The 24,528-nt window shown below is 49.5% G+C and overlaps 1 protein-coding gene across 5 annotated transcripts in view; it reads left to right on the forward strand.

Moving 5' to 3' along the window:
* Bcas3 (BCAS3 microtubule associated cell migration factor) overlaps window positions 1-24,528 on the forward strand; it is a 664,126-nt gene that overhangs the window by 40,422 nt on the left and 599,176 nt on the right. The window lies entirely within an intron of this gene.

Genomic DNA, 24,528 nt, shown 5'->3' on the forward strand with positions numbered 1-24,528 from the left:
CTCTCTGTCACTCTCAAATAAATTAAAAAAAAAAAAAAGATGCCTAGCCGGGTGTGGTGGTGCATTGCCTTTAATCCCAGCATTCGGGAGGCAAAAGTCAAGGATTGCCGTGAGTTTGAGGCCATCCTGAGAATACAGAGTGAATTCCAGGTCAGCCTGGGCTAGAGTGAAACCCTACCTCAAAAAAAAAAAAAAAAAAAAAAAAAAAAGAAAAGATTCATAAGCGAAATATGGCCATATGGTACTAGAACAGAATTTGACCTAAATGGCATTAAAGATTATTACTTAACAGATATAGTTCATTCATAGTTCTTTTAACATTTTAATTTGGAAATTGTTTATTATTTCTGGGACTGGAGAGATGCCTCAGTGGATAAAGTGCTTACTGTTCAAGTATAAATACCTGTAGTCGGGCGTGGTGGTGTATGTCTTTAATCCCAGCACTCGGGAGGTAGAGGTAGGAGGGTCGCCGTGAGTTCAAGGCCACCCTGAGACTACATAGTGAATTCCAGGTCAGCCTGGGCTAGAGTGAGACCCTACCTCAAAAAAAAAAAAAAAAAAAAAAAAAAAAAGTATAAATACCTGAGTCACTATTCCCAGAACCCACGTGAAGTTGGATTCCTTAGTGAAAGCATTTGTAATCCCAGTGTGCCCATGGTTACATGAGAGGTAGAGTCAGGAGAGTCCCTCAGAAGCTCACAGGCCAGCTAAATCTGGCATAAGAAGTGGTGTACAGTAAGATACCTTGTCTGAACCAAGGTGGAAGGTGAGACTGATATCTCCATACCTCTGACATGGCCACACTTTCATATATATCATAAACATACACATTCACACATACCAAAAAACTGATTCATAATTCACTTTCAAAGCTTGATTCTTTGTTCTGATCATACAGTTACCACATTTCATATTTAGGATTGGAGTTTTTTTTTTTTTTGTTGGGGGTGGGTGTGGGTAGAATATGCTTTTTTGTCATGGAATTAGTAGGATGCTTTCCCTTTCACCATTTTTTTTTTTTTTTTTTTGGTGGCGGTTGCGGGGGGTTTGAGGTAGGGTCTCACTCTAGCTCAGGCTGACCTGGAATTCATTATGTAGTCTCAGGGTGGCCTGGAACTCACAGTGATCCTCCTACCTCTGCCTCCAGAGTGCTAGGATTAAAGGTGTGAGCCACCACCCTGCGGCTCTTTCACTGTTTTTTTTTTTTGGCCTTCAGTGTGTGGGGGTGCAAAAACCAGAGCCTTATTCGTGTTAGGCAAGTGCTGTCCCACTGAGGCATACCCTCCAGGCTCCTTTGCCTTTAGCTCATGTTTCTGTGTGATGTATGCACATGTTTGTGCAGGTACATGTGTCTCATGCAGAGGCCAGGGTAAAATGTCCAGTGACTTCCCCTGTTGCTCTTCCCAGTTGTTTCTTTGAGTTGGAGTCATTTGCTGAACCAGAGCTATGTTTTCACTCAGACTGGCTGACCAGCGAGCTCCAGTCATTTTCCATTCCCGACACAGCTGGGGTTTTAGCCGTTTGTGGCCAGTTTTTGTAGCTCAGGCTGACGTGGAATTCTGGAATTCTCTATGTAGTCTCAGAGTGGCCTCAAACTCAGGTGATTCTCCTACTTCTGCCTCCTCAGTCTTTGATTTTTATGGGATTTAACTTAGGTGATCTTAGACCCTTATGCTTAGTATCAAAGGGTCTTACCAGGTGAACCATGTTTTTTTTTTTTTTTTAAAGGATCCACCATTGTAATATTTAAGTATGTCTAGGTAGATTATGATTAGAGGCAGATTTTATAAGTGTAACATTTTCTCATATTAAGAAAAGAATCCATTTTACTCTGAGTGTGCTCTTGGTTGACAGAATAGAAGACAGAAAGGAAGCCGTAGCTTTAACAAGAAGCTTGAGCTGGCTGACATTAGGGGTGTTGACTGGATTGAGCACATTCCTTTGGTGGGACTCAGGGTGATTTAACTGCCCACTTGTTTTAGTATAATTAGAGGTAGTACTTAGAATGGTTTCAAAGACAAGTTGTGTTTATCTCTGAATAACTTACAGGTGTTTAATCTTCCTCTTGACAGATAGTATTTGGAGAGGCTAGAATAATCTTTTCTTGATGGGGTTTCCCTTGACTAGTTGAGACAGTAGTTCATCCCTGGGAACTCTTCATGATGTAGAAAGCAGTGTGGGGGATGGGAGCTCAGACTTTTGCACTGAATGAGCTCTTAAAAAAGTGAAGACAACCTGACCCCAGTGAAACCACAGAGGAATTAGGGAAATGAGCAAGAGTGCTGCTTTCTTAGTGAATCTTACCCAACACCTACCAAACCAGATCCAGAGGCTCCTAAGAGCCCATCACTGAAGTAGATTTAAAATGCTCCCAGCATGGCTCAGGGGATTTTGCAGAAGAGGGGGCAGAAGGATTGTTAGGGTCACAGGTTGGGACATTTTGCACAGAGACATTGCCTCTCCTCGTCCCCCCTTCCCCCCATAGTGCATGACCCACAATCCCCAAGGGTTGACCTACATCCCCAACGAGGAAGGCCTCTTCAAAAAGGGGCAGGGAGGAGGAAAAGGACGGTACCAACATGTGTTGTTTACATACTAAATATGTCCATGTCTAATAAAAATAAAATAAAAATGAAGGCATAGACATGTTATCCCTGCTATCATATACTGGGAGGTAAAAGTGGCCCTCTTTAAAGGTAGTAAGGTCATGCTGTGTTTTTACTTTTGCTTCTGAATAAACTTTGCCAGGTGTGATGGTGCACGCCTTTAATCCCAGCACTTGGGAGGCAGAAGTAGGAGGATCACAGTGAGTTTGAGGCCACCCTGAGAAATACATAGTGAATTCCAGGTCAGGCTGTGCTAGAGTGAGACCCTGCTTTGAAATCCACACCCACCCCCAAAAAAAGAAAAGAAAAGAGAAAAACAATCACTCTGAAAATGGCTAGAAGTATAACACAATAATACAATACAGCTTGGTACAGTGGTTCATGCCTGTATCCCAGCTCTAGGGAGGTAGAACCAAGTGATAAGACATTTAAGATCATCCTTGGTTACAAAGTGAGTTCCACGTCAGACCCTGTTTCCAAACACACACACATTGAGGGAGGGAGGGAAGGAGAGTGAAAGATAAAATGCACTTGACATGACAGTGCACACACAGACATACACACACGGGGAGGGAGGGAGGGAGAAAATGAACTTGACATGACAGCGCACACGCAGACATACACACACGGGGAGGGAGGGAGGGAGAAAATGAACTTGACATGACAGCGCACACGCAGACATACACACACGGGGAGGGAGGAGGGAGAAAATGAACTTGACATGACAGCGCACACGCAGACATACACACACGGGGAGGGAGGAGGGAGAAAATGAACTTGACATGACAGCGCACACGCAGACATACACACACATGGGGAGGGAGGAGGGAGAAAATGAACTTGACATGACAGCGCACACGCAGACACACACACACGGGGAGAGAGGAGAGAGAAAATGAACTTGACATGACAGCGCACACGCAGACACACACACGGGGCGGGAGGAGGGAGAAAATGAACTTGACATGACAGCGCACACGCAGACACACACACACGGGGAAGGAGGAAGGGAGAATATGAACTTGACATGACAGTGCACACGCAGACATACACACACGGGAGGGAGGAGGGAGAAAATGAACTTGACATGACAGCGCACACGCAGACATACACACACGGGGAGGGAGAGAGAAAATGAACTTGACATGACAGCGCACATGCAGACACACACACGGGGAGGGAGGAGGGAGAAAATGAACTTGACATGACAGCGCACACGCAGACACACACACACGGGGAAGGAGGAAGGGAGAATATGAACTTGACATGACAGTGCACATGCAGACATACACACACGGGGAGGGTGGGAGGGAGAAAATGAACTTGACATGACAGTGCACACGCAGACATACACACACGGGGAGGGAGGAGAGAGAAAATGAACTTGACATGGCAGCGCACACGCAGACATACACACACGGGGGGGGAGGAGAGAGAAAATGAACTTGACATGGCAGCGCACACGCAGACACACACACACGAGGAGGGAGGGAGGGAGAAAATGAACTTGACATGACAGTGCACACGCAGACACACCCACACGGGGAGGGAGGAGGGAGGAGAGAGAAAATGAACTTGACATGACAGCGCACACGCAGACACACACACACGAGGAGGGAGGGAGGGAGAAAATGAACTTGACATGACAGCGCACACGCAGACACACACACGGGGAGGGAGGAGGGAGAAAATGAACTTGACATGACAGCGCACACGCAGACATACACACGGGGAGAGAGGAGAGAGAAAATGAACTTGACATGACAGTGCACACGCAGACATACACACACGGGGAGGGAGGAGGGAGAAAATGAACTTGACATGACAGCGCACACGCAGACATACACACACGGGGAGGGAGGAGAGAGAAAATGAACTTGACATGACAGTGCACACGCAGACACACACACACGAGGAGGGAGGGAGGGAGAAAATGAACTTGACATGACAGTGCACACGCAGACATACACACACGGGGAGGGAGGAGAGAGAAAATGAACTTGACATGACAGTGCACACGCAGACACACACACACGGGGAGGGAGGGAGGGAGAAAATGAACTTGACATGACAGCGCACACGCAGACACACACACGGGGAGGGAGGAGGGAGAAAATGAACTTGACATGACAGCGCACACGCAGACATACACACACGGGGAGGGAGGGAGGGAGAAAATGAACTTGACATGACAGCGCACACGCAGACACACACACGGGGAGGGAGGAGGGAGAAAATGAACTTGACATGACAGCGCACACGCAGACATACACACACGGGGAGGGAGGAGAGAGAAAATGAACTTGACATGACAGTGCACACGCAGACAACACACACGGGGAGGGAGGGAGGGAGAAAATGAACTTGACATGACAGCGCACACGCAGACACACACACGGGGAGGGAGGAGGGAGAAAATGAACTTGACATGACAGCGCACACGCAGACATACACACACGGGGAGGGAGGGAGGGAGAAAATGAACTTGACATGACAGCGCACACGCAGACACACACACGGGGAGGGAGGAGGGAGAAAATGAACTTGACATGACACCGCGCACGCAGACACACACACGGGGAGGGAGGAGGGAGAAAATGAACTTGACATGACAGCGCACACGCAGACATACACACACGGGGAGGGAGAGAGAAAATGAACTTGACATGACAGCGCACACGCAGACATACACACACGGGGAGGGAGGAGAGAGAAAATGAACTTGACATGACAGTGCACACGCAGACACACACACACGGGGAGGGAGGGAGGGAGAAAATGAACTTGACATGACAGCGCACACGCAGACACACACACGGGGAGGGAGGAGGGAGAAAATGAACTTGACATGACAGCGCACACGCAGACATACACACACGGGGAGGGAGGGAGGGAGAAAATGAACTTGACATGACAGCGCACACGCAGACATACACACACGGGGAGGGAGGAGAGAGAAAATGAACTTGACATGACAGCGCACACGCAGACATACACACACGGGGAGGGAGGAGAGAGAAAATGAACTTGACATGACAGTGCACACGCAGACACACACACACGGGGAGGGAGGAGGGAGAAAATGAACTTGACATGACAGCGCACACGCAGACACACACACGGGGAGGGAGGAGGGAGAAAATGAACTTGACATGACAGCGCACACGCAGACATACACACACGGGGAGGGAGGGAGGGAGAAAATGAACTTGACATGACAGCGCACACGCAGACACACACACGGGGAGGGAGGAGGGAGAAAATGAACTTGACATGACAGCGCACACGCAGACATACACACACGGGCAGGGAGGAGGGAGAAAATGAACTTGACATGACAGTGCACACGCAGACACTCACACACGGGCAGGGAGGAGGGAGAAAATGAACTTGACATGACAGTGCACACGCAGACACTCACACACGGGGAGGGAGGAGGGAGAAAATGAACTTGACATGACAGTGCACACGCAGACACACACACACGGGGAGGGAGGGAGGGAGAAAATGAACTTGACATGACAGTGCACACGCAGACATACACACAGGGGGAGGGAGGGAAGGAGAAAATGAACTTGACATGACAGCGCACACGCAGACATACACACACGGGGAGGGAGGGAGGGAGGGAGAAAATGAACTTGACATGACAGCGCACACGCAGACACACACACACGGGGAGGGAGGAGGGAGAAAATGAACTTGACATGACAGTGCACACTCAGACATACACACACGGGGAGGGAGGGAGGGAGAAAATGAACTTGACATGACAGTGCACACGCAGACATACACACACGGGGAGGGAGGGAGGGAGAAAATGAACTTGACATGACAGTGCACACGCAGACATACACACACGGGGAGGGAGGAGGGAGAAAATGAACTTGACATGACAGTGCACACGCAGACATACACACACGGGGAGGGAGGAGAGAGAAAATGAACTTGACATGACAGTGCACACGCAGACACACACACGGGGAGGGAGGAGGGAGAAAATGAACTTGACATGACAGTGCACACGCAGACATACACACACGGGGAGGGAGGGAGGGAGAAAATGAACTTGACATGACAGCGCACACGCAGACATACACACACGGGAAGGGAGGAGGGAGAAAATGAACTTGACATGACAGTGCACACGCAGACATACACACACGGGGAGGGAGGAGGGAGAAAATGAACTTGACATGACAGCGCACACGCAGACACTCACACACGGGGAGGGAGGAGAGAGAAAATGAACTTGACATGACAGTGCACACGCAGACATACACACACGGGGAGAGAGGGAGGGAGAAAATGAACTTGACATGACAGCGCACACGCAGACACACACACGGGGAGGGAGGAGGGAGAAAATGAACTTGACATGACAGCGCACACGCAGACATACACACACGGGGAGGGAGGGAGGGAGAAAATGAACTTGACATGGCAGCGCACACGCAGACACACACACGGGGAGGGAGGAGGGAGAAAATGAACTTGACATGACAGCGCACATGCAGACATACACACACGGGGAGGGAGGGAGGGAGAAAATGAACTTGACATGGCAGCGCACACGCAGACACACACACGGGGAGGGAGGAGGGAGAAAATGAACTTGACATGACAGCGCACACGCAGACATACACACACGGGGAGGGAGGAGGGAGAAAATGAACTTGACATGACAGCGCACACGCAGACATACACACACATGGGGAGGGAGGAGGGAGAAAATGAACTTGACATGACAGCGCACACGCAGACACACACACACGGGGAGAGAGGAGAGAGAAAATGAACTTGACATGACAGCGCACACGCAGACACACACACGGGGCGGGAGGAGGGAGAAAATGAACTTGACATGACAGCGCACCACGCAGACACACACACACGGGGAAGGAGGAAGGGAGAATATGAACTTGACATGACAGTGCACACGCAGACATACACACACGGGAGGGTGGGAGGGAGAAAATGAACTTGACATGACAGCGCACACGCAGACATACACACACGGGGAGGGAGAGAGAAAATGAACTTGACATGACAGCGCACATGCAGACACACACACGGGGAGGGAGGAGGGAGAAAATGAACTTGACATGACAGCGCACACGCAGACACACACACGGGGAGGGAGGAAGGGAGAATATGAACTTGACATGACAGTGCACATGCAGACATACACACACGGGGTGGGTGGGAGGGAGAAAATGAACTTGACATGACAGTGCACACGCAGACATACACACACGGGGAGGGAGGAGAGAGAAAATGAACTTGACATGGCAGCGCACACGCAGACATACACACACGGGGGGGGAGGAGAGAGAAAATGAACTTGACATGGCAGCGCACACGCAGACACACACACACGAGGAGGGAGGGAGGGAGAAAATGAACTTGACATGACAGTGCACACGCAGACACACCCACACGGGGAGGGAGGAGGGAGGAGAGAGAAAATGAACTTGACATGACAGCGCACACGCAGACACACACACACGAGGAGGGAGGGAGGGAGAAAATGAACTTGACATGACAGCGCACACGCAGACACACACACGGGGAGGGAGGAGGGAGAAAATGAACTTGACATGACAGCGCACACGCAGACATACACACGGGGAGAGAGGAGAGAGAAAATGAACTTGACATGACAGTGCACACGCAGACATACACACACGGGGAGGGAGGAGGGAGAAAATGAACTTGACATGACAGCGCACACGCAGACATACACACACGGGGAGGGAGGAGAGAGAAAATGAACTTGACATGACAGTGCACACGCAGACACACACACACGAGGAGGGAGGGAGGGAGAAAATGAACTTGACATGACAGTGCACACGCAGACATACACACACGGGGAGGGAGGAGAGAGAAAATGAACTTGACATGACAGTGCACACGCAGACACACACACACGGGGAGGGAGGGAGGGAGAAAATGAACTTGACATGACAGCGCACACGCAGACACACACACGGGGAGGGAGGAGGGAGAAAATGAACTTGACATGACAGCGCACACGCAGACATACACACACGGGGAGGGAGGGAGGGAGAAAATGAACTTGACATGACAGCGCACACGCAGACACACACACGGGGAGGGAGGAGGGAGAAAATGAACTTGACATGACAGCGCACACGCAGACATACACACACGGGGAGGGAGGAGAGAGAAAATGAACTTGACATGACAGTGCACACGCAGACAACACACACGGGGAGGGAGGGAGGGAGAAAATGAACTTGACATGACAGCGCACACGCAGACACACACACGGGGAGGGAGGAGGGAGAAAATGAACTTGACATGACAGAGCACACGCAGACATACACACACGGGGAGGGAGGGAGGGAGAAAATGAACTTGACATGACAGCGCACACGCAGACACACACACGGGGAGGGTGGAGGGAGAAAATGAACTTGACATGACAGCGCACACGCAGACATACACACACGGGCAGGGAGGAGGGAGAAAATGAACTTGACATGACAGTGCACACGCAGACACTCACACACGGGCAGGGAGGAGGGAGAAAATGAACTTGACATGACAGTGCACACGCAGACACTCACACACGGGGAGGGAGGAGGGAGAAAATGAACTTGACATGACAGTGCACACGCAGACACACACACACGGGGAGGGAGGGAGGGAGAAAATGAACTTGACATGACAGTGCACACGCAGACATACACACAGGGGGAGGGAGGGAAGGAGAAAATGAACTTGACATGACAGCGCACACGCAGACATACACACACGGGGAGGGAGGGAGGGAGGGAGAAAATGAACTTGACATGACAGCGCACACGCAGACACACACACACGGGGAGGGAGGAGGGAGAAAATGAACTTGACATGACAGTGCACACTCAGACATACACACACGGGGAGGGAGGGAGGGAGAAAATGAACTTGACATGACAGTGCACACGCAGACATACACACACGGGGAGGGAGGGAGGGAGAAAATGAACTTGACATGACAGTGCACACGCAGACATACACACACGGGGAGGGAGGAGGGAGAAAATGAACTTGACATGACAGTGCACACGCAGACATACACACACGGGGAGGGAGGAGAGAGAAAATGAACTTGACATGACAGTGCACACGCAGACATACACACACGGGGATAGAGGGAGGGAGAAAATGAACTTGACATGACAGCGCACACGCAGACACACACACGGGAGGGAGGAGGGAGAAAATGAACTTGACATGACAGCGCACACGCAGACATACACACACGGGGAGGGAGGGAGGGAGAAAATGAACTTGACATGACAGCGCACACGCAGACATACACACACGGGGAGGGAGGAGAGAGAAAATGAACTTGACATGACAGCGCACACGCAGACATACACACACGGGGAGGGAGGAGAGAGAAAATGAACTTGACATGACAGTGCACACGCAGACACACACACACGGGGAGGGAGGGAGGGAGAAAATGAACTTGACATGACAGCGCACACGCAGACACACACACGGGGAGGGAGGAGGGAGAAAATGAACTTGACATGACAGCGCACACGCAGACACTCACACACGGGGAGGGAGGAGAGAGAAAATGAACTTGACATGACAGTGCACACGCAGACATACACACACGGGGAGAGAGGGAGGGAGAAAATGAACTTGACATGACAGCGCACACGCAGACACACACACGGGGAGGGAGGAGGGAGAAAATGAACTTGACATGACAGCGCACACGCAGACATACACACACGGGGAGGGAGGGAGGGAGAAAATGAACTTGACATGGCAGCGCACACGCAGACACACACACGGGGAGGGAGGAGGGAGAAAATGAACTTGACATGACAGCGCACATGCAGACATACACACACGGGGAGGGAGGGAGGGAGAAAATGAACTTGACATGGCAGCGCACACGCAGACACACACACGGGGAGGGAGGAGGGAGAAAATGAACTTGACATGACAGCGCACACGCAGACATACACACACGGGCAGGGAGGAGGGAGAAAATGAACTTGACATGACAGCGCACACGCAGACATACACACACATGGGGAGGGAGGAGGGAGAAAATGAACTTGACATGACAGCGCACACGCAGACACACACACACGGGGAGAGAGGAGAGAGAAAATGAACTTGACATGACAGCGCACACGCAGACACACACACGGGGCGGGAGGAGGGAGAAAATGAACTTGACATGACAGCGCACACGCAGACACACACACACGGGGAAGGAGGAAGGGAGAATATGAACTTGACATGACAGTGCACACGCAGACATACACACACGGGAGGGTGGGAGGGAGAAAATGAACTTGACATGACAGCGCACACGCAGACATACACACACGGGGGAGGGAGAGAGAAAATGAACTTGACATGACAGCGCACATGCAGACACACACACGGGGAGGGAGGAGGGAGAAAATGAACTTGACATGACAGCGCACACGCAGACACACACACACGGGGAAGGAGGAAGGGAGAATATGAACTTGACATGACAGTGCACATGCAGACATACACACACGGGGAGGGTGGGAGGGAGAAAATGAACTTGACATGACAGTGCACACGCAGACATACACACACGGGGAGGGAGGAGAGAGAAAATGAACTTGACATGGCAGCGCACACGCAGACATACACACACGGGGGGGGGAGGAGAGAGAAAATGAACTTGACATGGCAGCGCACACGCAGACACACACACACGAGGAGGGAGGGAGGGAGAAAATGAACTTGACATGACAGTGCACACGCAGACACACCCACACGGGGAGGGAGGAGGGAGGAGAGAGAAAATGAACTTGACATGACAGCGCACACGCAGACACACACACACGAGGAGGGAGGGAGGGAGAAAATGAACTTGACATGACAGCGCACACGCAGACACACACACGGGGAGGGAGGAGGGAGAAAATGAACTTGACATGACAGCGCACACGCAGACATACACACGGGGAGAGAGGAGAGAGAAAATGAACTTGACATGACAGTGCACACGCAGACATACACACACGGGGAGGGAGGAGGGAGAAAATGAACTTGACATGACAGCGCACACGCAGACATACACACACGGGGAGGGAGGAGAGAGAAAATGAACTTGACATGACAGTGCACACGCAGACACACACACACGAGGAGGGAGGGAGGGAGAAAATGAACTTGACATGACAGTGCACACGCAGACATACACACACGGGGAGGGAGGAGAGAGAAAATGAACTTGACATGACAGTGCACACGCAGACACACACACACGGGGAGGGAGGGAGGGAGAAAATGAACTTGACATGACAGCGCACACGCAGACACACACACGGGGAGGGAGGAGGGAGAAAATGAACTTGACATGACAGCGCACACGCAGACATACACACACGGGGAGGGAGGGAGGGAGAAAATGAACTTGACATGACAGCGCACACGCAGACACACACACGGGGAGGGAGGAGGGAGAAAATGAACTTGACATGACAGCGCACACGCAGACATACACACACGGGGAGGGAGGAGAGAGAAAATGAACTTGACATGACAGTGCACACGCAGACAACACACACGGGGAGGGAGGGAGAAAATGAACTTGACATGACAGCGCACACGCAGACACACACACGGGGAGGGAGGAGGGAGAAAATGAACTTGACATGACAGCGCACACGCAGACATACACACACGGGGAGGGAGGGAGGGAGAAAATGAACTTGACATGACAGCGCACACGCAGACACACACACGGGGAGGGAGGAGGGAGAAAATGAACTTGACATGACAGCGCACACGCAGACACACACACGGGGAGGGAGGAGGGAGAAAATGAACTTGACATGACAGCGCACACGCAGACATACACACACGGGGAGGGAGAGAGAAAATGAACTTGACATGACAGCGCACACGCAGACATACACACACGGGGAGGGAGGAGAGAGAAAATGAACTTGACATGACAGTGCACACGCAGACACACACACACGGGGAGGGAGGAGGGAGAAAATGAACTTGACATGACAGCGCACACGCAGACACACACACGGGGAGGGAGGAGGGAGAAAATGAACTTGACATGACAGTGCACACGCAGACATACACACACGGGGAGGGAGGGAGGGAGAAAATGAACTTGACATGACAGCGCACACGCAGACATACACACACGGGGAGGGAGGAGAGAGAAAATGAACTTGACATGACAGCGCACACGCAGACATACACACACGGGGAGGGAGGAGAGAGAAAATGAACTTGACATGACAGTGCACACGCAGACACACACACACGGGGAGGGAGGGAGGGAGAAAATGAACTTGACATGACAGCGCACACGCAGACACACACACGGGGAGGGAGGGAGGGAGAAAATGAACTTGACATGACAGCGCACACGCAGACATACACACACGGGGAGGGAGGGAGGGAGAAAATGAACTTGACATGACAGCGCACACGCAGACACACACACGGGGAGGGAGGAGGGAGAAAATGAACTTGACATGACAGCGCACACGCAGACATACACACACGGGCAGGGAGGAGGGAGAAAATGAACTTGACATGACAGTGCACACGCAGACACTCACACACGGGCAGGGAGGAGGGAGAAAATGAACTTGACATGACAGTGCACACGCAGACACTCACACACGGGGAGGGAGGAGGGAGAAAATGAACTTGACATGACAGTGCACACGCAGACACACACACACGGGGAGGGAGGGAGGGAGAAAATGAACTTGACATGACAGTGCACACGCAGACATACACACAGGGGGAGGGAGGGGAGAGAAAATGAACTTGACATGACAGCGCACACGCAGACATACACACACGGGGAGGGTGGGAGGGAGGGAGAAAATGAACTTGACATGACAGCGCACACGCAGACACACACACACGGGGAGGGAGGAGGGAGAAAATGAACTTGACATGACAGTGCACACTCAGACATACACACACGGGGAGGGTGGGAGGGAGAAAATGAACTTGACATGACAGTGCACACGCAGACATACACACACGGGGAGGGAGGGAGGGAGAAAATGAACTTGACATGACAGTGCACACGCAGACATACACACACGGGGAGGGAGGAGGGAGAAAATGAACTTGACATGACAGTGCACACGCAGACATACACACACGGGGAGGGAGGAGAGAGAAAATGAACTTGACATGACAGTGCACACGCAGACACACACACGGGGAGGGAGGAGGGAGAAAATGAACTTGACATGACAGTGCACACGCAGACATACACACACGGGGAGGGAGGGAGGGAGAAAATGAACTTGACATGACAGCGCACACGCAGACATACACACACGGGAAGGGAGGAGGGAGAAAATGAACTTGACATGACAGTGCACACGCAGACATACACACACGGGGAGGGAGGAGGGAGAAAATGAACTTGACATGACAGCGCACACGCAGACACTCACACACGGGGAGGGAGGAGAGAGAAAATGAACTTGACATGACAGTGCACACGCAGACATACACACACGGGGAGAGAGGGAGGGAGAAAATGAACTTGACATGACAGCGCACACGCAGACACACACACGGGGAGGGAGGAGGGAGAAAATGAACTTGACATGACAGCGCACACGCAGACATACACACACGGGGAGGGAGGGAGGGAGAAAATGAACTTGACATGGCAGCGCACACGCAGACACACACACGGGGAGGGAGGAGGGAGAAAATGAACTTGACATGACAGCGCACATGCAGACATACACACACGGGGAGGGAGGGAGGGAGAAAATGAACTTGACATGGCAGCGCACACGCAGACACACACACGGGGAGGGAGGAGGGAGAAAATGAACTTGACATGACAGCGCACACGCAGACATACACACACGGGGAGGGAGGGAGGGAGAAAATGAACTTGACATGGCAGCGCACACGCAGACACACACACGGGGAGGGAGGAGGGAGAAAATGAACTTGACATGACAGCGCACACGCAGACACACCCACACGGGGAGGGAGGAGAGAGAAAATGAACTTGACATGACAGTGCACATGCAGACATACACACACGGGGAGGGAGGAGAGAGAAAATGAACTTGACATGGCAGCGCACACGCAGACACACACACACGGGGAGGGAGGAGGGAGAAAATGAACTTGACATGACAGTGCACACGCAGACACACACACACTGGGAGGGAGGAGAGAGAAAATGAACTTGACATGACAGTGCACACGCAGACACACACACACGGGGAGGGAGGAGAGAGAAAATGAACTTGACATGACAGCGCACACGCAGACATACACACACGGGGAGGGAGGGAGGGAGGAAATGAACTTGACATGACAGTGCACACGCAGACACACACACACGGGGAGGGAGGAGAGAGAAAATGAACTTGACATGACAGTGCACACGCAGACATACACACACGGGGAGGGAGGGAGGGAGGAAATGAACTTGACATGACAGTGCACACGCAGACACACACACACACGGGAGGGAGGAGAGAGAAAATGAACTTGACATGACAGTGCACACGCAGACATACACACACGGGGAGGGAGGAGAGAGAAAATGAACTTGACATGACAGCGCACACGCAGACACACACACACGGGGAGGGAGGAGAGAGAAAATGAACTTGACATGGCAGTGCACACGCAGACATACACACACGGGGAGGGAGGAGAGAGAAAATGAACTTGACATGACAGTGCACACACAGACACACACACACGGGGAGGGAGGAGGGAGAAAATGAACTTGACATGACAGTGCACACACGCAGACACACACACACGGGGAGGGAGGAGAGAGAAAATGAACTTGACATGACAGCGCACACGCAGACATACACACACGGGGAGGGAGGAGGGAGAAAATGAACTTGACATGACAGCGCACACGCAGACATACACACACGGGGAGGGAGGAGAGAGAAAATGAACTTGACATGACAGTGCACACGCAGACATACACACACGGGGAGGGAGGAGGGAGAAAATGAACTTGACATGACAGTGCACACGCAGACATACACACACGGGGAGTGAGGAGGGAGAAAATGAACTTGACATGACAGTGCACACGCAGACACACACACACGGGGAGGGAGGGAGGGAGAAAATGAACTTGACATGACAGTGCACACGCAGACACACACACACGGGGAGGGAGGAGAGAGAAAATGAACTTGACATGGCAGCGCACACGCAGACACACACACACGGGGAGGGAGGGAGGAGGGAGAAAATGAACTTGACATGGCAGTGCACACGCAGACACACACACACGGGGAGGGAGGGAGGGAGAAAATGAACTTGACATGACAGCGCACACGCAGACACACACACACGGGGAGGGAGGGAGGGAGAAAATGAACTTGACATGACAGTGCACACGCAGACATACACACACGGGGAGGGAGGGAGGGAGAAAATGAACTTGACATGACAGTGCACACGCAGACACACACACACGGGGTGGGAGGAGGGAGAAAATGAACTTGACATGACAGTGCACACGCAGACATACACACACGGGGAGGGAGGAGGGAGAAAATGAACTTGACATGACAGTGCACACGCAGACACACACACACGGGGAGGGAGGAGGGAGAAAATGAACTTGACATGACAGTGCACACGCAGACACACACACACGGGGAGGGAGGGAGGGAGAAAATGAACTTGACATGACAGTGCATACGCAGACATACACACACGGGGAGGGAGGAGAGAGAAAATGAACTTGACATGACAGCGCACACGCAGACACACACACACGGGGAGGGAGGAGGGAGAAAATGAACTTGACATGACAGTGCACACACAGACATACACACACGGGGAGGGAGGGAGGAGGGAGAAAATGAACTTGACATGACAGCGCACACGCAGACACACACACGGGGTGGGAGGAGGGAGAAAATGAACTTGACATGACAGCGCACACGCAGACATACACACACGGGGAGGGAGGAGGGAGAAAATGAACTTGACATGACAGTGCACACGCAGACACACACACACGGGGAGGGAGGAGGGAGAAAATGAACTTGACATGACAGTGCACACTCAGACATACACACACGGGGAGGGAGGAGGGAGAAAATGAACTTGACATGACAGTGCACACGCAGACACACACACACGGGGAGGGAGGAGGGAGAAAATGAACTTGACATGACAGTGCACACACAGACATACACACACGGGGAGGGAGGAGGGAGAAAATGAACTTGACATGACAGTGCACACGCAGACATACACACACGGGGAGGGAGGAGGGAGAAAATGAACTTGACATGACAGTGCACACGCAGACACACACACACGGGGAGGGAGGAGGGAGAAAATGAACTTGACATGACAGCGCACACGCAGACACACACGCACGGGGAAGGAGGAGAGAGGAAATGAACTTGACATGACAGTGCACACGCAGACACACACACACGGGGAGGGAGGGAGGAGGGAGAAAATGAACTTGACATGACAGCGCACACGCAGACACACACACACGGGGAGGGAGGGAGGGAGAAAATGAACTTGACATGATAGTGCACACGCAGACACACACACACGGGGTGGGAGGGAGGGAGAAAATGAACTTGACATGACAGTGCACACACAGACATACACACACGGGGAGGGAGGAGGGAGAAAATGAACTTGACATGACAGCGCACACGCAGACATACACACACGGGGAGGGAGGAGGGAGAAAATGAACTTGACATGACAGTGCACACGCAGACATACACACACGGGGAGGGAGGAGGGAGAAAATGAACTTGACATGACAGTGCACACGCAGACACACACACACGGGGAGGGAGGAGGGAGAAAATGAACTTGACATGACAGCGCACACGCAGACACACACGCACGGGGAAGGAGGAGAGAGGAAATGAACTTGACATGACAGTGCACACGCAGACACACACACACGGGGAGGGAGGGAGGAGGGAGAAAATAAACTTGACATGACAGCGCACACGCAGACATACACACACGGGGAGGGAGGGAGGGAGAAAATGAACTTGACATGACAGTGCACACGCAGACACTCACACACGGGGAGGGAGGAGGGAGAAAATGAACTTGACATGACAGTGCACACGCAGACATACACACACGGGGAGGGAGGGAGGGAGAAAATGAACTTGACATGACAGTGCACACGCAGACACACACACACGGGGAGGGAGGAGGGAGAAAATGAACTTGACATGACAGCGCACACGCAGACATACACACACGGGGAGGGAGGGAGAGAGAAAATGAACTTGACATGACAGCGCACACGCAGACATACACACACGGGGAGGGAGGGAGGGAGAAAATGAACTTGACATGACAGCGCACACGCAGACACACACGGGGAGGGAGGAAGGAGAAAATGAACTTGACATGTCAGTGCACATGCAAACCTCACTGGAGATAGATGCATTTGAGACTCTGTCTCAAGTAAAAGGAAAAACAATCAAGAAACAACAAACATTAGTTAGAGGCTCTGAGGTAGGAATGTTTTTTCTCAATAGTAAAACATTGATTTTGATTTTTTAGATTTTTTTTGAAGTTGGGTCTCATTCTAGCTCTGGCTGACCTGGAATTCACTCTGTAGTCTCAGGGTGGCCTTGACCTCACAGGGATCCTCCTAACTTCTGCCTTCTGAGTACTGGGATTCAAGGCGTGCACCACCATACCCAGCTGGATTTCTTAGTTTTTTAATTCTAGGATGATTGAGATAAATCTGCCTATGGTCATGTCGTTTGGAGAGATCAATGAAAGAACCATTCCTGTTAGGTTTCCAGATTGCATTCTTGGGAAGCCTTGCCATTTATATTTGTCCTGTTCATTTATTAGCTCATTCACTTAGCAAAGATTTATTGATTGCCCATGATGTGCCAGACTGGGTTGAAGGTACTGGGAAAATAGCACTGCACAAAACATAGTCATTCTGTTTGTGGAATTTCCGTTCTCAGTAGGTGAGTTGGAGGACACGGAAGACAGGCAATAAACACATGTCTCTCGTTACACAGTGACGAGTGCCATGGTATGGTGGTTGGTGTTATGGTGGGCTCCTGTTTTATATAGGGTGCTGTCCCACAGGCTCCATGAGACCAGACAAGCTTAGGTTATTTGAAGGAGGGGCATTTAAAGCAAGCACTTTGTGGTGGGAATATGTTCCATGTATCAAAGATCAGCAGGGGCAGTTTTAATGAGCTGTGTGGCCAAGATGAACAATAAGGGGAGGCTGTGAGCCAATAGGGTGATGCATGCTTGGATTCCCACACTCTGAAGGTGAGCCCCAGGTGAGGAGGTTGCAGAGTTACAGTCCAGCCTGGGCTGCAGTTCTGTCTCAAAAGAAAAAAAAAAAAAAAATCGAGCCAGGCATGGTGACACACGTCTTTAATCCCAGCACTCTGGAGGCAGAGGTAGGAGGATCGCCATGAGTTCAAGGCCAGCTTGAGACTACCTAGTGAATTCATGGTCAGGCTGTTCTAGAGCGGGACCTTGCCTTGAAAACAAAAACAAACAAAAAATAAATTGAAAAAAAGAGGTTATGCTTAAGTGTTGCTAAGTTTTTGTCACTGTTGTTTGGTCTCGGGAGGCAGAGGTAGGAGGATCGCAGTGAGTTCTAGGTCAGCCTGAGCTAAAGTGAGTCACTACCTCATAAAACAAAAACAAAGAAACAAACAAGGGCTGGAGGGATGGTTTAACAGTTAAGGCGTTTGCCTGCAAAGCCAAAGGATCCAGGTTCGATTCCCCAGGATCCTTGTTAGTCAGATGCACAAGGGGGAGCACATGTCTGGAGTTCATTTGCAGTAGCTGGAGGCCCTTGGCATGCCCATTCTCTTTCTCTCTCTCTCTCCCTCCCTCTTTCTCTGTCAATCAATCAATCAAAAATATTTGGAAACAAACAAATATTTTGAATATAGAGTAAAACTGATACTATTTTATAATGAAAATATGTACACGCAGAACCTTGGCCGTGCTGTGGAAATTTTACTGTTTGCTTTATCTATATGCACACACCAACCTGCTTGTGCCTCATTGCTTTTGCATGGGTTGTTTCCAGTGTTCAGTAGTTGGCTAATGTTTGTTAAGTAAAGTTTATACTTAATTAAATGCATAATTAAAAAAACTTAATTCCTTTTTTATTGACAACTTCCATAATTGTAGACAATATCCCATGGTAATTCCCCCCTCCCCCACTTTCCCCTTTGAAACGCCATTCTCCATCATGTCCCCTCCCCTTCTCAATCGGTCTCTCTTTTATTTTGATGTCATGATCTCTTCTTCCTGTTATGATGGTCTTGTGTAGGTAGTGTCTTATCTTTTTTTTTTCCCCCCCAAGGTAGGGTCTCACTGTAGCTTAGGCTGACCTGGAACTCACTATGTAGTCTCAGGGTGGCCTTGAACTCACAGTGATCCTGTTACCTCTGCCTTCTGAGTGCTGGGATTAAAGGTGTGTGTCACTACACCTGGCTATTGCAGTTATTTATTAAGTTGTTACTATTTGTGTTTGAACCCAAGACCTTGTACACTCTAAGCACACATCTACTGAGCTACATTCCTAGCCTGTGTATAACAAAGAACACCCTATATTTTTTAACATTTGTATTTGCAGTTATATGTTCATTGTGGGCATGATACAGATAATAGAATTTTCAAGGAGGACATGTGAACTGTAGAGTATATTCAATGAAAATATTTCAGTAGCAGGTAGATTGTCATAGCTGTTATTAGTAAAGAATGACCTTGTAGCGACATGAATAGAAAATAAACTATGAAAAGATGATGGGAGCTGGGCCTGTTGGCACACGCTCTTAATCCCAGCACTTGGGAGGCAGAGGTAGGAGGATCGCTGAGGGTTGGAGGCCCCTCTGAGATTACATAGTGAATGCCAGGTCAGCTGAGCTAGAGAGAGACCCTACCTTGAAAAACAAAAATGAACAACAACAAAAAAAAAATGATGAGAGCTGGGTGTAGTGTCTCACACCTGAAATTCCTGCATATAGGAGGTTGAGAGGAGGATTGCTGCAATTTTGAGCCAACCCCGGGCTACATAGTGAATTATAGGCCATCCTGGGCTAAAAACATGACCCTCCCCTGCCCAACAAAAGAGTCTTAAGTGTTTGATGTGGAGGTTTGTGGTAAGTACATTGCCAGAAACCATGGCAAGTGATAAGAGATTTAGAAGAAAAAGCTTTCAGTGTTTTTGACCAGGCACTGGTGCTGTCAAGTGCCTTGATTATTTCACATACACTCACATTATGTTTAAATTTGGGAGAAATTTCACCATATAGAATAGTATAAATGTCACGATTCTCACTTAATGTTTTGTGTATATATATTAAATGGAGAAGCTGTGTTTTGTGGCATGTGCCTAGAATCTCAATTTTCAGGTGCCAAGGCAGAATGATCCAGTTTGAGGTCAGCTTGGGTAACAAAGATAAGGTGGATAGGAGCTCAATAAAGGCTTTGTGTGATGGTGCATGCCTCTAATCCCACCACCAGGGAGGCGAGTAGTATCAGCTACTCAGGAAACTGAGGTGAGAGGACCACAAGTTCAAAGCCAGTCTGGACAACTGAGTTGAACCTATCTCAAAAACAAACAAACAAACAAAACCCAACTAAAATGGCTGGGGTTGTAGCTCACTGGGAAGACACTTGCCTAACATGCACAAGGCCCTGGGTTTGATCCTAGTGCCACAAAAACCAGCTAACCAAGCAATCATAAAACCCCCAAGCATGCTGGGTGGGTGGCACACGCCTTTAATCCCAGCCTTTGGGAGGGAGAGGTAGGAGGATCTCTGAGAGTTCAAGGCCACCCTGTCCAGGTCAGCTTGGTCTAGAGTGAGACCCTACCTCGAAAAACAAAACAGAACAAAACAAAAAGCACAGCACAGCACACACCGGACCACCCAAGCCAAAAAACTGAAAAGGTACCTTTGTACAACTCTTTGGATAGCTTTACATATAGTTTGCTGTATGTTTAAGTGGCTACTTAGGTGTCTTACCTACCTTCTAAATACTTAACATTTTAAATCAAATCATGAGATCATATTCATAATAGCTCTCTTGTAAAATGCTAGTTTTATTTTAGCTTGAAAAGTTACCGGTTGATAGTTTCTCCTGGAGCTTTGCACATGTGACACTAGGTGGCGCTAACACACTGTGATCCGTGAGAAATGGAATTGAAAAGAGGAACTATTTGCCCTAAAGCTTTTAGCGTAGCTTTCACATAGTAAAAGCTTTAAAGCAAACATGTGAGGACATATTTGAGGTAAAAAGCAATTAGTCTATTATTTATTAAAAGTTTGATGCCAATAGACCTTGCCATGTTAAGGTTGTTAGCCAGGAAGCAATTTTTACAGGCTTCATTTGGGAATAATACAGAGTTAGTGATTCGATGGTACTGGTAAGCAGAGAAGGTTTGGAGCTCAGTCAGGAAGCTGCCTTTGTTGAGAATAGGTCTTTATATTGTTTGTTCCATCTCTTCTTACTGGGAAGAGAAGTAATGGATGGCTTTTGAGTCATTTGCAGTGGAAGAACTGGATGCTGTTCACTGAGTACAGAGGAATGGAAAGGCACATGGGAACCACTTCTGGAATCCGCACATACTACTGTGTAGAAATATTTTTCCTATAGCATATTTTTGTTCTTTTCATTCAAATTTTCTTTATCTTCTTGCTTTTCTTTTTTAAAAATTTATTTTATTGTTTGAAAGAGAGAGAGAGAATGGGTACACCAGAGCCTCCAGCCACTGCAAACCAACTCCTCCAGACGTGTGTGCCGGCTTGTGTATCTGGCTTACGTCAGCCCCACCCCCCTTTTTTTTGAGGCAGGGTCTTACTGTAGCCCAGGCTAGCTTTGAACTCACAGCTATCCTCCTCCCTCAGCCTCCCCGGTCCTGGTATCAAAGATGTGTGTCACCATGCCTGGCTCCTTTTTTGTTTCTTTATTCTTTTCCTTCCCATCTTTTTCCTTCCTTTGTCTGATATTTTCCTCCCATTTCCTTTTTTCTTCTTTTCTGTTCCTTTTCTTTTCCTTTCCTTTCCTTCCCTTCCTCCTTCTTTCCTTCTCAGTTCTCCTTTTTTCCCTTTTTCTTTCACCTTACCTCTTACCTCACCCTTTCTCTTTTCCTTTTCTGCTTTAATTTCTTTTTGGAGACAAGGTCTAGTTTTGTAGTCCAAGCTGGTCTAGTCCAGACAGCCTTTGTCCATCTGGCAATCCTGCCTCTGTCTCCAGTGCTGGGATTATAGGTGTGTACTACCGCACCCAGCTATATATTTACTTAAGTTTTAATTTTTTGTGTGAATAGTGTGTGCATGAAGGTATGCTCATATATGTGTGTGTACATGTGTGCATGTGAAAGCCAGAGATCAATGTTGAGTGTTTTCCTATATTGCTCTCCACCTTGATTTTTTCTCTTTCTTTCTTTCTTTTTTGATGTATTGTCTCACTCTGTCCCAGGATGACTGAAATTAACTGTGTAGTCTCAAGGTGGCCTCAAACTCACAGTGATACTCTCCTACCTCTGCCTCCCAAGTGCTGGGCTTAAAGGCATGCGCCACCACACCTGGCTCTGATTTTTTTCTTTGAAATATTATTTATTTGATAGTGAGGGAAAGGGAGAGGGAAAGAGAGGAATGTGAGAGTGAGTATGGGTGTGCTAGGGCCTCCTGTCATTGCAAATGGGGCTCAGATACTTGCATCTATTTTTTTTTTTTTTTCAAGGTAGGGTCTCACTCTGGTCCAGACTGACCTGGAATTTACTATGTAGTCTTAGGGTGGCCTCGAACTCACAGTGATCCTCCTACCTTTGCCTCCCGAGTGCTGGGATTGAAGGCATGCGCCATCACACCTCGTGACAACTTACATCATTTTATGTATCTGCTTTTATGTGGGTACTGGGGAATTGAACACAGGCTGTCAAGCTTTGGAAGTAAGTACCTTTAACCACTGAGCTATCTCCCCAGCCCTACCTTAAGTTTTACTTTCTTATTTGTGTGTGTGTGCTCACATGTGGGTGCACCTGTTCATGTGCATGAGTGCAGATGTGCATGTGCCACGGTGTGTGTGTGGATGTTAGAGGACAGCTTTCCTGTAGGCCCTTGCCTGTCCACCTCATTTGAGGGTTTCTTGCTCTGGATTTTCACTCTGCTGTTCTTTTGTGCTTGCCACAAGCTTCTGGAAAATTCTCCTACCCCCCCCCCCATGCCCTCACCCCCTTTTGCTGTCAGACAGCATCAGTGTACTGGGATTTCAGAAGCCCACTATAGCTTCTCATTCCTTACATTGGGTCTGGGGATTTAATTCAGTTACTCCAGTTTGAGTGGTGAGCACTTCATTCACTGAGGCATCTCTCCAGCCCTCCATCTTAGTTTTTTTTTTTTTTTTTTTTTTCCTGAGTTAGGGTCTCACTCTGGCCCTGGCTGATGTGAAATTCACTCTGTAGTCTCAGGGTGGCCTTGAACTCACAGTGATCCTCCTATGTCTGCCTCCTAGTGCTGGGATTAAAGGTGTGTGCCACTATGCCTGGCTGCACCTTAGTTTTTGAGATAAATATTCTGAACTAAACCCACAATTCAAGAGCTAGCAAGCTCCAGGAATCTTACTATCTGCTTCCCTAGTGTTGTTACTACAGGTGCATGCTGGGATTAAAGGCGTGCAATACCATTTCCAGCTAAAATATTATTTAAAAAACTTTTTATTTTTATTTATTTATTTGAGAGAGAAAGAGAGAGAGAGAGAGAATGGATGTACCAGGGCCTCCAGCCACTGCAAACAAACTCCAGACACATGCGCCCCCTTGTGCATCTGGCTTACGTGTGTCCTGGGGAATTGAACCCAGGTCCTTTGGCTTTGCAGGCAAACACCCTAA

This window comes from Jaculus jaculus, chromosome 9 (genome assembly GCF_020740685.1).
Source record: "Jaculus jaculus isolate mJacJac1 chromosome 9, mJacJac1.mat.Y.cur, whole genome shotgun sequence".
NCBI lineage: Eukaryota > Metazoa > Chordata > Mammalia > Rodentia > Dipodidae > Jaculus > Jaculus jaculus.